The sequence below is a fragment of the Paroedura picta genome, chromosome 13 (genome assembly GCF_049243985.1).
Source record: "Paroedura picta isolate Pp20150507F chromosome 13, Ppicta_v3.0, whole genome shotgun sequence".
In the NCBI taxonomy this organism is placed as follows: Eukaryota; Metazoa; Chordata; class Lepidosauria; order Squamata; family Gekkonidae; genus Paroedura; species Paroedura picta.
Genome location: NC_135381.1, coordinates 49,516,080 through 49,530,483, shown reverse-complemented (window position 1 = coordinate 49,530,483; position 14,404 = coordinate 49,516,080). Strand labels below are relative to the sequence as shown.

Here is a 14,404-nt window from a genome sequence, read left to right as displayed (position 1 = left end):
ATATCTAGCCTATATCGTTGTACTTGAAGTTTAAACCCATTACTGCGTGTCCTCTCCTCTGCAGCCAACATAAACAGCATCCTGCCCTCCTCCAAGTGACAACCTTTCAAATACTTAAAGAGGACTATCATTTACCCTCTCAACCTCCTTTTCTCCAGGCTGAACATTCCCCAGTCCCTCAACCTATCTTCATAGGGCTTGGTCCCTTGGCCCCAGATCATCTTCGTCGCTCTCCTCTGTACCCTTTCAATTTTTTTTTGTTGTACAGGCAACAAACACTGTGGTGCCATTGTGCTCAGAGGCACCCTCTTCTCAGTTCACGGCTTGAAATCAGTGGCCTTAGGAGGTCACGCTGCTTAGGGCAGCATTACTGAGTGCTTATTCTTTTTTTAAAAACCTGGTGTCTACAACACCAAGGTTTAAATGAGGGAATCTAAGGGGACCCTCTACCCCCACCTTGTTGGATGGCTTGGAGATTGGAAAGAGAGCAAACACTACAGATCTCTCTCCACAGACCCTCTCCCAAATAACCCTGAATCTCTCCAATGACATCAGAACCCTCAAACATCATCCAGTGTCCAAAGCATAAATTTTCCTCAAGGGAACTGATGCCTTAGACTGGAAAGAGACGGTCATCCCAGGAGATCCCCAGGCCTCACCTGGGGGCTAGGAATCCTACTCAGGCGGGGCCTGGAACTCTCCTGGGATCAGCCATATATCCGTGTCTCTACTGTCCCACAGTAGAAAACCAAAGTGGAAGTAGGGACAGACTGGGAGTGGGGTCGGGATCTCCATTCAAGCCTGAAGGAGTCCCAAGTCTGGAGGAAAAAATTCCGAGGGAAGCAATGCTTCACGGAATCAAAACTCCCCAGAAGAAGCAACATCTGTCGCTTTAAGAAGAAGAAGAAGAAGAAGAAGAAGAAGAAGAAGAAGAAGAAGAAGAAGAAGAAAAGAACATTTGGTCCTTATATGCTGTTTTTCTCCAGCAGAGGGAATTTCAAAGTGGCTTACATTCGCCTTCCCTTTCCACTCCCCACCACAGACACCCTGTGAGGGAGGTGAGGCTGAGAGAGCCCTGAGATCACTGAAGAAGAAGAGTTGGTTCATATATGCTGCTTTTCTCTACCCAAAGGCGTTTCAAAGTGGCTTACAATCGCCTTCCCTTTCCTCTCTGCACCACAGACAGTGCTGTGGCGAGCCCAAGGTCGCCCCACTGGCTGCATGTGGGGGAACGCGGGATCGAACCCGGCTCGCCAGATGAAAAGTCCGTGCTTCTAACCCCTCCCCCACGCCCTGAATTCCGTGGCGGTTGAGGGTCACTTGGCAACCCCAGCAGAACTTGCAGACGTTCTCAGCCTTGATGGAGGCAGGACTAGACTGGGGTGCTGAAACAGCCCCCAAAGGGCCCTGGTTCATTGATGCCCTGATGCAGGAGGCCTCACCAAGGAAAGTCCCAGGAGCCACTTCTGGAGACGCACCCCTGAGAGGACCAGACCTGACTTTGCAGAGGGGGCTCAAGCCTAGGCCAAGAGAGGCACACAGCGGGCACCTGCCTGGAGGTGGTGCCCACAAGGCCACCGAGGGAGACCTTTTGTGGGGAGACCATGCAGGAGAGAACAGCAGGGGGGAAAGCTAAAGACAGGGGACCCCCGAAAGGTAAGTTTGATGGTGAATAGGAAGGAGAAAAGGGTTGAGGTTGTGACATTCCTAGGTTTGACAATGGCTTTTTAAAGTGTGTTTTGAGAAAGGTGAGGTTATATTCCTGGCCAAGGGATTCCTGGCCCACTAGAGGCCTTTTCGGTCCTGGCCCCGACTTGGTGGAACAAGCTCCCAGAACAGCTGAGGGCGATGCAGGACCAGTAAAAAGGATTTTTTCCCCCAGGTCTTCTGTTGTGGCCTGGGCATGGAAGATCGTGGGGCCCCTCCACAGCTAAGAACTATCTTTAAGATCAATCAGACAAAAGACCTAGAGGTATCTCGAAAAGTCAGCACCTCTCGGAGTTTGTGCTGGAGTATGGTGATTTTTAATGTCTTAATGTATGTGGGGTTTTTATCTTTTAAGGTAACTCGCCATGAGATGGCTTCTGAGAATGGAGGGTAAAAAAATCTAAATGCAGACGAACATACATAGATACATAAAATATAATAAGCTGCCTTGAGTTCCACGAGGCAAAAAGATGGCTTACAAATGTGTTCAATAAATTGAAAAATCAAACAGGGGCAGTTCAATAATGAGAATAAGGAAATGGCAGGGAAGGGGAGGGGCTAATTGGCAAAGGAGATGAGCAGGGAGATCTCAGCCAGCCCATGAATGTCGAAGGACAGAAATGACAAAAGATGTATGAGTAAAATATCACCATGTTTTTTTCACAAGCGTCATGAGAAATTGAGGCCTTCCCTGGTGGGGAAGAGGGAGAAAACACTGAGGTTCATGCCTGGCACAAAACAGTCTGTGAGGGGGGGATCCTTGAGTCCTGGTCCCTTCAGATGGAAGGACCATCCGAGGGTGGGAGAGTGAGTGAGTAAGTAAGTGAGTGGGACCGTGCGTGCCCGTACATTCCTACGGACAGGGCTTGCGTTCCCATCCGTTCCCAATGGACAGGGCTTTTCTGCACTTCCGTTCCAGTGGACAGGGCTTGTGAACCCATTAGTTCGAAGGGAAACACTTTGAGTTACGGTCCCTTCAGAAGAACGGAGGACGGGACTGGAGTGAGCTGACGGGTATGAGTGGGGTCTGTGTGTGTATGTGTGTGGGAGGAGGAGCTTCTTCTGGTACTTCTCCCTAATGCCATAGATGACAGACTGCTTCTCCTCTGCCCAGTCTTAAAGAGCCAGTCCGACATTTGGGAACGGGAGCGGATTCCCAGCATTGGCCGATAGGAGTTTTTGCCATTCCTGCTCTACCTTGGGAAGCAGCAAGCTACCTAAAAAGCATCTTATCCCCGTTTTCTGTTAACATCTGACATTCAGTGTCCCCACAATGACTCCCCCTGGGCCAGGCTTCTCTTTTTTCCAAGGCTTCAAGCCCATTGTGGCGCGCAGTCTTTAACTTGTCAACTTCTGGAGTCACCCTGCAATAATGATATATTTTGAATGTCCCGCTAGCAAATGAGCATAAGCAGGCCTCCTACAGTCACTGGTTATTCCCTTGTAGAGCCTGCTGGAGAGTAAATTAGCCAAGCTACAGTCTTCCCTTCAGCCTTAATAATTTGCCGTTCCTTCCCCTCTCCAAAATTACACTGTCTGATTCTGTTTTTTTTCTTTTGAAGTTTGCGTATCGAAGGCATTGGCCAAAGCGATGGGCTTGGTCTCTTTTGACACTGAAACGACATGTTTAGCAAGCAGTCTCAAGCTTTACTTTTGATCCTTCCTCTGGATCATTCTCAGCAGTTTTTTTTTTTTTAAATCCTCAGTCCTTATGAATGGCTTCCTTAGGGTCCATTCTCTCTGTTTTCACACTGCTTCCTTCCTTGAGGGTCCGGAATCCAGTCCGTACTCTCAACCGGTGCTGCCGCTGGTTTGTAGGATTTCATATGCGAAGCTGCAAGGCAACTCCTAGTCCTCTTCGGCCCCTTATTTATCCTCCCGACGCGCCGTTCGGATTGCGGTTCCATTCCTAGTTCAGCCAGGAACCTAACTGCATATCCCTGGTTGGTGCCCATGCCTAGGGGATGGTTTGAGTGGGGCAGGGAGTGGTGTGAATGGAGTGGTGTGTGTGTGTGTGTGTGTGTGTGTGAGGAGGGGCTCCCTTAGTTAAGGTATGAAGGGGAAGTAGTGCACAGGTTGAAATAGATGTACTCGGGCTTGCAGCTGCCAGTTGATGCTGGCCAACCGAAGGCAGTGAAGGAGCCTGGAGGAGGCCGGTGGAGGGAAGGGCAGGAGTCGTCCGTGCTTACAACTGAAGTTCATGACGATTTTTAGTCTGCCGTCACAAACTTCCATGAACTTTTCAAGAATTGGTGGCGGTTCGTGTTTTGAGCAGAGAGCAGGGCTTTAAAGACACTCAGGAACGTCCCCTGAAACCTCTGCTTTCTTTTTTTGTCCCGTGCCGCTGTTTTTTGCGGCCTCTCCGGGGACGGGAACGCAGGGGCCGAAAGGGACTCCGAGCCCTTTTCTTTTTTTACTAGACCGTTTTGGTTCAGTAAAGAGAGAAATGCTACAGCTTGCATGTTATAGGACTACTATTCCAAGATAGGGAAAAAACAACAAAACACACACACATCAGGCTGCCATTTCCCTATGCTTCTCTTCTTCTTGTACATCTCCCTAACGCCGTAGATGACATACTGATGCTTCTTCCCCCCAGGCTTACATAGCCAGTCTGAAAGTCGAGGATTTCTCTACACCTCCTTCCCCCCTGCCCCAATCTGATCTCCTATGGCAGTGGTCCCCAACCTTTGTGAGGTTGGGGACCGGCAGGGCATAGGGCCGCACCCGCGGGCCCCGCCCACGCATCGGGCCACACCCGCGGGATGCGCCGACGTGCCGCGCCTACGCATCGGGCTGCACCCACGGGCCGCGCCCGCGCATCGGGTCGCACCAGCACGGGCACGGCTGGCCAAGATTCCCTCTCCCCGCCCTCCCGCAGTAAGAAACTTCAGGGCCTAAGAAGTTTTTTACTGCGGGGGGGGGGCGGGGAGAGGGAGCCGCAGCCCGGCGCCATGGCCTTCACGGCCCGGCACCGGGCCGCAGCCCGCAGGTTGGGGACCACTGTCCTACGGGACTCCGCTTTCTTCTGGATTGCAAAGTTCTTGCCTTTTGCTTCAAGAACGCAAGTGTTGCTGGTGTCCCATATTCCAACGCTTTGTCTAATCAGTCAGTAGTAGCTGGTCAGGATTCTGTTTTCCATCTTGTTGCATGAAGGATCCTAGCAGCTGCTTTTGCCATGCATTGAACAAGTAGCTAGACGTGTGGGGGAGTTTTCTTGTTCTGTTTCCTTACGTCCAAATTGTATACTGTGCTAATTGCCCTTTCAATCTCTTTTGCCTCTCCTCATGAATCATATTCCAGCATTCCCAGGCTTTCTGGCAAGTCCTCCAGATTCGAAAAAAACATGCATTTGTCTCCTGCCGTTCCCAGCATTGGCCGATAGGAGTTTTTACCATTCCTGCTCTACCTTGGGAAGCAGCAAGCTACCTAAAAAGCATCTTATCCCCGTTTTCTGTTAACATCTGACATTCAGTGTCCCCACAATGACTCCCACTGGGCCAGGCTTCTCTTCTTTCCAAGGCTTCAAGCCCATTGTGGCGCGCAGTCTTTAACTTGTCAACTTCTGGAGTCACCCTGCAATAACGATATGTTTTGAATTTCCCGCTAGCAAATGAGCATAAGCAGGCCTCCTACAGTCACTGGTTATTCCCTTGTAGAGCCTGCTAGATGTTAAATTAGCCAAGCTACAGTCTTCCCTTCAGCCTTAATAATTTGCCGTTCCTTCCCCTCTCCAAAATTACACTGTCTCATTCTGTTTTTTTTCTTTTGAAGTTTGCGTATCGAAGGCATTGGCCAAAGCGATGGGCTTGGTCTCTTTTGACACTGAAACAATATGTTTAGCAAGCAGTCTCAAGATTTACTCTTGATCTTTCCTCTGGATCATTCTCAGCAGTGTGTGCGTGTGTGTGTGAGGAGGGGCTCCCTTAGTTAAGGTATGAAGGGGAGGTAGTGCACAGGTTGAAATAGATGTACTCGGGCTTGCAGCCGCCAGTTGATGCTGGCCAACCGAAGGCAGTGGAGGAGCCTGGGGGATGCAGGTGGAGGGAAGGGCAGGAGCCGTCCCTGCTTACCACGGGTTTTCCTTGTAGGGATACCCCGGGGGAGTTTTGATGAGGTTCTCCTGCAAGCCCTCAAGGGAGTCGTGGCCACTGAAAGAGGTGAGCGATGTTCCCCAACTCCTTCGCTTGCCTCTCTGCCCCTCCTGGTCCCCAGTGGGTGGGTTGGGCAAGGAGGGCTTGTGACCTGTATGCCAGCAACGGGGAAGTCAGTGTCTGGGAGAGCTAAACCTTGGGCTCACTGTGTGCTCTTTCGGGAAGTGGGAAGGGGAGCGGGCTGAGGTGGAAGGGGCCCTGAGTTCTCAGACTGGCCTTGTAGACTTGTTGTCTGTTTCTTCAGCAGACTGAGGAAGCTTGCAGATCGAGGCCATCCAAAGAGGAGGAGAGCTGATCGGGAGAGGAGGGCCACGTGCGAAGAGAAGGGGGAGCATCCAGAAGGCAAGTTCTTCCGCGGAAGCGGAAGGGCTTGCTAAGCAGGGGGCACCAGGCGACCCGAAGCCTGGCGTGATGCCACGCCTGAAGCTCCTGATGACGTTGGTTGGCAGAAGCTGGCGGCAGTCGGCCGGGGGGTGGGGGTGGGCATCAGTGGCAGGTAGCTGGGGGGAGGGTGTTGCGTAGGGATGCAGAGTGAGAGTGTGAGTGAGCGAGTGAGTGAGTGCAACCCTGCGTGCCCATCCGTTCCGACGGACAGGGACCAAACGCCCATTCGTTTCGACGGACAGGGCTTGAGTGCCCATCTGCTGCGGCGGACAGGGCTCGAGCGCTCCTCTGTCTGGACGGACAGGGCTTGCGAGCCCATCCGTTCGCAGGGACAGAGTTTGAGTGCCAGTCCACACAGATGAACGGAGCACAGTGCCCGACCCTTCAGATGGCCGGAGCACGGGTGCACGTCCCCTGAAGTGGACGCAGCTGGGGTGCCCGTCCCTTCGCAGGGACGGAGCCGGGGGCCTCGTCCCTTCGTGTGGACTGAGGTGGGGTGCCCGTTCTTTCTGGTGGACAGAACGTGTGTGTGTGTGTGTGTGTGTGAGTGTGTGTGTGTGTGTGTGTGGACGGAGAGTGAATGCGAGGGGTAGGCATGGGCACCAAGCGGCTCACCAACTGAAGTTCATGACGATTTTTAGCCTGCCGTCACAAACTTCCATGAACTTTTCCAGAATTGGTGGCGGTTCGTGTTTTGAGCAGAGAGCAGGGCTTTAAAGGCACTCAGGGCCGTCCCCTTAAACCTCTGCTTTCTTTTTTTGTCCCGTGCCGCTGTTTTTCGCGGCCTCCCCGGTGTCGGGAACGCAGGGGCCGAAAGGGACTCCGAGCCCTTTTCTTTTTTTACTGGACCGTTTTGGTTCAGTAAAGAGAGAAATGCTACAGCTTGCATATTACAGGACTACTATTCCAAGATAGGGAAAAAACAACAAAACACACACACATCAGGCTGCCATTTCCCTATGCTTCTCTTCTTCTTGTACATCTCCCTAACGCCGTAGATGACAGACTGATGCTTCTTCCCCCCAGGCTTACATAGCCAGTCTGAAAGTCCAGGATTTCTCTCCACCTCCTTCCCCCCCGCCCCAATCTGATCTCCTATGGGACTCCGCTTTCTTCTGGATTGCAAAGTTCTTGCCTTTTGCTTCAAGAACGCAAGTGTTGCTGGTGTCCCGTATTCTAACGCTTTGTCTAATCAGTCAGTAGTAGCTGGTCAGGATTCTGTTTTCCATCTTGTTGCATGAAGGATCCTAGCAGCTGCTTTTGCCATGGATTGAACAAAGTAGCTAGACGTGTGGAGGAGTTTTCTTGTTCTGTTTCCTTATGTCCATATTGTATACTGTGCTAATTGCCCTTTCAATCTCTTTTGCCTCTCCTCATGAATCATATTCCAGCATTCCCAGGCTTTCTAGCAAGTCCTCCAGATGCGAAAAAACCATGCATCTGTCTCCTGCCGTTCCCAGCATTGGCTGATAGGAGTTCTTGCCATTCCTGCTCTACCTTGGGAAGCAGCAAGCTACCTAAAAAGCATCTTATCCCCGTTTTCTGTTAACATCTGACATTCAGTGTCCCCACAATGACTCCCACTGGGCCAGGCTTCTCTTCTTTCCAAGGCTTCAAGCCCATTGTGGCGCGCAGTCTTTAACTTGTCAACTTCTGGAGTCACCCTGCAATAACGATATGTTTTGAATGGCCCGCTAGCAAATGAGAATAAGCAGGCCTCCTACAGTCACTGGTTATTCCCTTGTAGAGCCTGCTGGAGGTTAAATTAGCCAAGCTACAGTCTTCCCTTCAGCCTTAATAATTTGCCGTTCCTTCCCCTCTCCAAAATTACACTGTCTCATTCTGTTTTTTTTTCTTTTGAAGTTTGCGTATCGAAGGCATTGGCCAAAGCGATGGGCTTGGTCTCTTTTGACACTGAAACGATATGTTTAGCAAGCAGTCTCAAGCTTTACTCTTGATCTTTCCTCTGGATCATTCTCAGCAGTTTTTTTTTTAAATCCTCAGTCCTTATGAATGGCTTCCTTAGGGTCCATTCTCTCTGTTTTCACACTGCTTCCTTCCTTGAGGGTCCGGAATCCAGTCCGTACTCTCAACCGGTGCTGCCGCTGGTTTGTAGGACTTCATATGCGAAGCTGCAAGGCAACTCCTAGTCCACTTCGGCCCCTTATTTCTCCTCCCGACGCGCCGTTCGGATTGCGGTTCCGTCCCTAGTTCAGCCAGGAACCTAACCGCATATCCCTGGTTGGTGCCCATGCCTAGGGGATGGTTTGAGTGGGGCAGGGAGTGGTGTGAATGGAGTGGTGTGTGTGTGTGTGTGTGTGAGGAGGGGCTCCCTTAGTTAAGGTATGAAGGGGAGGTAGTGCACAGGTTGAAATAGATGTACTCGGGCTTGCAGCCGCCAGTTGATGCTGGCCAACTGAAGGCAGTGGAGGAGCCTGGAGGATGCCGGTGGAGGGAAGGGCAGGAGCCGTCCCTGCTTACCACGGGTTTTCCTTGTAGGGATACCCCGGGGGAGTTTTGATGAGGTTCTCCTGCAAGCCCTCAAGGGAGTCGTGGCCACTGAAAGAGGTGAGCGATGTTCCCCAACTCCTTCGCTTGCCTCTCTGCCCCTCCTGGTCCCCAGTGGGTGGGTTGGGCAAGGAGGGCTTGTGACCTGTATGCCAGCAACGGGGAAGTCAGTGTCTGGGAGAGCTAAACCTTGGGCTCACTGTGTGCTCTTTCGGGAAGTGGGAAGGGGAGCGGGCTGAGGTGGAAGGGGCCCTGAGTTCTCAGACTGGCCTTGTAGACTTGTTGTCTGTTTCTTCAGCAGACTGAGGAAGCTTGCAGATCGAGGCCATCCAAAGAGGAGGAGAGCTGATCGGGAGAGGAGGGCCACGTGCGAAGAGAAGGGGGAGCATCCAGAAGGCAAGTTCTTCCGCGGAAGCGGAAGGGCTTGCTAAGCAGGGGGCACCAGGCGACCCGAAGCCTGGCGTGATGCCACGCCTGAAGCTCCTGATGACGTTGGTTGGCAGAAGCTGGCGGCAGTCGGCCGGGGGGTGGGGGTGGGCATCAGTGGCAGGTAGCTGGGGGGAGGGTGTTGCGTAGGGATGCAGAGTGAGAGTGTGAGTGAGCGAGTGATTGAGTGCAACCCTGCGTGCCCATCCGTTCCGACGGACAGGGACCAAACGCCCATTCGTTTCGACGGACAGGGCTTGAGTGCCCATCTGCTGCGGCGGACAGGGCTCGAGCGCTCCTCTGTCTGGACGGACAGGGCTTGCGAGCCCATCCGTTCGCAGGGACAGAGTTTGAGTGCCAGTCCACACAGATGAACGGAGCACAGTGCCCGACCCTTCAGATGGCCGGAGCACGGGTGCACGTCCCCTGAAGTGGACGCAGCTGGGGTGCCCGTCCCTTCGCATGGACGGAGCCGGGGGCCTCGTCCCTTCGTGTGGACTGAGGTGGGGTGCCCGTTCTTTCTGGTGGACAGAACGTGTGTGTGTGTGTGTGTGAGTGTGTGTGTGTGTGTGTGTGGACGGAGAGTGAATGCGAGGGGTAGGCATGGGCACCAAGCGGCTCACCAACTGAAGTTCATGACGATTTTTAGCCTGCCGTCACAAACTTCCATGAACTTTTCAAGAATTGGTGGCGGTTCGTGTTTTGAGCAGAGAGCAGGGCTTTAAAGGCACTCTGGGCCGTCCCCTTAAACCTCTGCTTTCTTTTTTTGTCCCGTGCCGCTGTTTTTCGCGGCCTCCCCGGGGACGGGAACGCAGGGGCCGAAAGGGACTCCGAGCCCTTTTCTTTTTTTACTGGACCGTTTTGGTTCAGTAAAGAGAGAAATGCTACAGCTTGCATATTACAGGACTACTATTCCAAGACAGGGAAAAAACAACAAAACACACACACATCAGGCTGCCATTTCCCTATGCTTCTCTTCTTCTTGTACATCTCCCTAACGTCGTAGATGACAGACTGATGCTTCTTCCCCCCAGGCTTACATAGCCAGTCTGAAAGTCCAGGATTTCTCTCCACCTCCTTCCCCCCCGCCCCAATCTGATCTCCTATGGGACTCCGCTTTCTTCTGGATTGCAAAGTTCTTGCCTTTTGCTTCAAGAACGCAAGTGTTGCTGGTGTCCCGTATTCTAACGCTTTGTCTAATCAGTCAGTAGTAGCTGGTCAGGATTCTGTTTTCCATCTTGTTGCATGAAGGATCCTAGCAGCTGCTTTTGCCATGGATTGAACAAAGTAGCTAGACGTGTGGAGGAGTTTTCTTGTTCTGTTTCCTTATGTCCATATTGTATACTGTGCTAATTGCCCTTTCAATCTCTTTTGCCTCTCCTCATGAATCATATTCCAGCATTCCCAGGCTTTCTAGCAAGTCCTCCAGATGCGAAAAAACCATGCATCTGTCTCCTGCCGTTCCCAGCATTGGCTGATAGGAGTTCTTGCCATTCCTGCTCTACCTTGGGAAGCAGCAAGCTACCTAAAAAGCATCTTATCCCCGTTTTCTGTTAACATCTGACATTCAGTGTCCCCACAATGACTCCCACTGGGCCAGGCTTCTCTTCTTTCCAAGGCTTCAAGCCCATTGTGGCGCGCAGTCTTTAACTTGTCAACTTCTGGAGTCACCCTGCAATAACGATATGTTTTGAATGGCCCGCTAGCAAATGAGAATAAGCAGGCCTCCTACAGTCACTGGTTATTCCCTTGTAGAGCCTGCTGGAGGTTAAATTAGCCAAGCTACAGTCTTCCCTTCAGCCTTAATAATTTGCCGTTCCTTCACCTCTCCAAAATTACACTGTCTCATTCTGTTTTTTTTTCTTTTGAAGTTTGCGTATCGAAGGCATTGGCCAAAGCGATGGGCTTGGTCTCTTTTGACACTGAAACGATATGTTTAGCAAGCAGTCTCAAGCTTTACTCTTGATCTTTCCTCTGGATCATTCTCAGCAGTTTTTTTTTTAAATCCTCAGTCCTTATGAATGGCTTCCTTAGGGTCCATTCTCTCTGTTTTCACACTGCTTCCTTCCTTGAGGGTCCGGAATCCAGTCCGTACTCTCAACCGGTGCTGCCGCTGGTTTGTAGGACTTCATATGCGAAGCTGCAAGGCAACTCCTAGTCCCCTTCGGCCCCTTATTTCTCCTCCCGACGCACCGTTTGGATTGCGGTTCCGTCCCTAGTTCAGCCAGGAACCTAACCGCATATCCCTGGTTGGTGCCCATGCCTAGGGGATGGTTTGAGTGGGGCAGGGAGTGGTGTGAATGGAGTGGTGTGTGTGTGTGTGTGTGTGTGTGTGAGGAGGGGCTCCCTTAGTTAAGGTATGAAGGGGAGGTAGTGCACAGGTTGAAATAGATGTACTCGGGCTTGCAGCCGCCAGTTGATGCTGGCCAACCGAAGGCAGTGGAGGAGCCTGGGGGATGCAGGTGGAGGGAAGGGCAGGAGCCGTCCCTGCTTACCACGGGTTTTCCTTGTAGGGATACCCCGGGGGAGTTTTGATGAGGTTCTCCTGCAAGCCCTCAAGGGAGTCGTGGCCACTGAAAGAGGTGAGCGATGTTCCCCAACTCCTTCGCTTGCCTCTCTGCCCCTCCTGGTCCCCAGTGGGTGGGTTGGGCAAGGAGGGCTTGTGACCTGTATGCCAGCAACGGGGAAGGCAGTGTCTGGGAGAGCTAAACCTTGGGCTCACTGTGTGCTCTTTCGGGAAGTGGGAAGGGGAGCGGGCTGAGGTGGAAGGGGCCCTGAGTTCTCAGACTGGCCTTGTAGACTTGTTGTCTGTTTCTTCAGCAGACTGAGGAAGCTTGCAGATCAAGGCCATCCAAAGAGGAGGAGAGCTGATCGGGAGAGGAGGGCCACGTGCGAAGAGACGGGGGAGCATCCAGAAGGCAAGTTCTTCCGCGGAAGCGGAAGGGCTTGCTAAGCAGGGGCACCAGGGGACCCGAAGCCTGGCGTGATGCCACGCCTGAAGCTCCTGATGACGTTGGCTGGCAGAAGCTGGCGGCAGTCGGCCGGGGGGTGGGGGTGGGCATCAGTGGCAGGTAGCTGGGGGGAGGGGGTTGCGTAGGGATGCAGAGTGAGAGTGTGAGTGAGCGAGTGAGTGAGTGCAACCCTGCGTGCCCATCCGTTCCGACGGACAGGGACCAAACGCCCATTCGTTTCGACGGACAGGGCTTGAGTGCCCATCTGCTGCGGCGGACAGGGCTCGAGCGCTCCTCTGTCTGGACGGACAGGGCTTGCGAGCCCATCCGTTCGCAGGGACAGAGTTTGAGTGCCAGTCCACACAGATGAACGGAGCACAGTGCCCGACCCTTCAGATGGCCGGAGCACGGGTGCACGTCCCCTGAAGTGGACGCAGCTGGGGTGCCCGTCCCTTCGCAGGGACGGAGCCGGGGGCCTCGTCCCTTCGTGTGGACTGAGGTGGGGTGCCCGTTCTTTCTGGTGGACAGAACGTGTGTGTGAGTGTGTGTGTGTGTGTGTGTGTGGACGGAGAGTGAATGCGAGGGGTAGGCATGGGCACCAAGCGGCTCACCAACTGAAGTTCATGACGATTTTTAGCCTGCCGTCACAAACTTCCATGAACTTTTCAAGAATTGGTGGCGGTTCGTGTTTTGAGCAGAGAGCAGGGCTTTAAAGGCACTCAGGGCCGTCCCCTTAAACCTCTGCTTTCTTTTTTTGTCCCGTGCCGCTGTTTTTCGCGGCCTCCCCGGGGACGGGAACGCAGGGGCCGAAAGGGACTCCGAGCCCTTTTCTTTTTTTACTGGACCGTTTTGGTTCAGTAAAGAGAGAAATGCTACAGCTTGCATATTACAGGACTACTATTCCAAGATAGGGAAAAAACAACAAAACACACACACATCAGGCTGCCATTTCCCTATGCTTCTCTTCTTCTTGTACATCTCCCTAACGCCGTAGATGACAGACTGATGCTTCTTCCCCCCAGGCTTACATAGCCAGTCTGAAAGTCCAGGATTTCTCTCCACCTCCTTCCCCCCCGCCCCAATCTGATCTCCTATGGGACTCCGCTTTCTTCTGGATTGCAAAGTTCTTGCCTTTTGCTTCAAGAACGCAAGTGTTGCTGGTGTCCCGTATTCTAACGCTTTGTCTAATCAGTCAGTAGTAGCTGGTCAGGATTCTGTTTTCCATCTTGTTGCATGAAGGATCCTAGCAGCTGCTTTTGCCATGGATTGAACAAAGTAGCTAGACGTGTGGAGGAGTTTTCTTGTTCTGTTTCCTTATGTCCATATTGTATACTGTGCTAATTGCCCTTTCAATCTCTTTTGCCTCTCCTCATGAATCATATTCCAGCATTCCCAGGCTTTCTAGCAAGTCCTCCAGATGCGAAAAAACCATGCATCTGTCTCCTGCCGTTCCCAGCATTGGCTGATAGGAGTTCTTGCCATTCCTGCTCTACCTTGGGAAGCAGCAAGCTACCTAAAAAGCATCTTATCCCCGTTTTCTGTTAACATCTGACATTCAGTGTCCCCACAATGACTCCCACTGGGCCAGGCTTCTCTTCTTTCCAAGGCTTCAAGCCCATTGTGGCGCGCAGTCTTTAACTTGTCAACTTCTGGAGTCACCCTGCAATAACGATATGTTTTGAATGGCCCGCTAGCAAATGAGAATAAGCAGGCCTCCTACAGTCACTGGTTATTCCCTTGTAGAGCCTGCTGGAGGTTAAATTAGCCAAGCTACAGTCTTCCCTTCAGCCTTAATAATTTGCCGTTCCTTCCCCTCTCCAAAATTACACTGTCTCATTCTGTTTTTTTTTCTTTTGAAGTTTGCGTATCGAAGGCATTGGCCAAAGCGATGGGCTTGGTCTCTTTTGACACTGAAACGATATGTTTAGCAAGCAGTCTCAAGCTTTACTCTTGATCTTTCCTCTGGATCATTCTCAGCAGTTTTTTTTTTAAATCCTCAGTCCTTATGAATGGCTTCCTTAGGGTCCATTCTCTTTGTTTTCACACTGCTTCCTTCCTTGAGGGTCCGGAATCCAGTCCGTACTCTCAACCGGTGCTGCCGCTGGTTTGTAGGACTTCATATGCGAAGCTGCAAGGCAACTCCTAGTCCCCTTCGGCCCCTTATTTCTCCTCCCGACGCACCGTTTGGATTGCGGTTCCGTCCCTAGTTCAGCCAGGAACCTAACCGCATATCCCTGGTTGGTGCCCATGCCTAGGGGATGGTTTGAGTGGGGC

At 52.2% G+C, this 14,404-nt stretch overlaps 1 long non-coding RNA gene across 1 annotated transcript; it reads left to right on the top strand.

The window, feature by feature from the left end:
* The first annotated feature begins 1,572 nt into the window (after positions 1 to 1,572).
* LOC143822888 (uncharacterized) lies at positions 1,573 to 6,165 on the top strand. The gene is made up of 3 exons (XR_013226285.1): positions 1,573 to 1,656; positions 5,799 to 5,867; positions 6,109 to 6,165. It is a non-coding gene; the product is annotated as an uncharacterized LOC143822888 (long non-coding RNA).
* Positions 6,166 to 14,404: the final 8,239 nt, after the last annotated feature.